General features: G+C 52.7%; 1 protein-coding gene across 1 annotated transcript in view; it reads left to right on the forward strand.

Annotated features, from left to right (window-relative positions):
• ZCCHC17 (zinc finger CCHC-type containing 17) overlaps positions 1-992 on the forward strand; it is a 13,913-nt gene that overhangs the window by 12,051 nt on the left and 870 nt on the right. The gene's annotated exons all lie outside the window — the stretch shown is intronic.

Genomic DNA, 992 nt, shown 5'->3' on the forward strand with positions numbered 1-992 from the left:
AACCCTGGCATCAGTCAGATCCTCTCCTGAGGCCTGTGCCCTGATTAAATATCCCCAAATTGCCATCCTGCTTCACTAAACACTGCTGGTGTGCCTTGGGGTGATCCCAGTGCCCCCCAGGCCTCAGGGTAATCTCTGCCTGCTGCTTTGCCACAAATTGGAGGGTTTAGATCCATTTCAGAGTTTTCATGGGCTTTATTCCAACCCCAGCTGTTCTCGTGCTGCAGCCAAGGGTCACTCTGGAGCTGCTGGTTCAGGGCTTTGCAGAAACACAGCATGAGGGAGAGAGCAGCACAGGAGGGTGGAAGAGAAGTTTGGGAACAGGAAAGTGTGCAAGGAAACCTGGGAAGCAGGAGAGTGTGTGAAGGAATCAGCAGGATGGGGTGCAATGGGAAATTGGGGAGCAGGACAAGGTGCAACGGGAAGATGAGCAGGATGGGGTTCAGGAGAAATTGGGGAGCAGGATGGGGTTCAGGAGGAGTTGGGGAGCAGAAAGGGGTGCAGTGAGAAGTTGGGGAGCAGAAAGGGTGCAGTGAGAAGTTGGGGAGCAGGAAGGGTGCAGTGAGAAGTTGGGGAGCAGAAAGGGTGCAGTGAGAAGTTGGGGAGCAGGAAGGGTGCAGAGGAAACTGAGGAGCAGGAAGGGGCACGGAGGAAGTTGGGAAAGAGGAGGGGGTGGTGAAATCTTTAGGGAGGTTGTGCAAGGAGCCACATCTTGCAGGGGGGCACTGACCTTGTCCTGCTGCTCCTCTGGGCTCTCCTGCCTGGAGCTGGCAGTGTTTGGGTGCTGCAGTGCTCCTGTCCTGGCAGGCTGGGGCTGGTGTTGGGCTGGGGCTGCAAGGATGGTGCTCATGGCTGGTTTAGAAATCCAATTTTGGGGCAAAAACACTTCATTCTTTCAACTTCTATTAATAAAGAACAATGAAATAATGGAATTAGAGTAAAAACTCTCTTTCTATGAATTATCCAGTGTTTTCCAGCCTTTTATTTCCACA

The sequence above is a fragment of the Geospiza fortis genome, unplaced genomic scaffold, assembly GCF_000277835.1.
Source record: "Geospiza fortis unplaced genomic scaffold, GeoFor_1.0 scaffold32, whole genome shotgun sequence".
Taxonomy (NCBI): Eukaryota; Metazoa; Chordata; class Aves; order Passeriformes; family Thraupidae; genus Geospiza; species Geospiza fortis.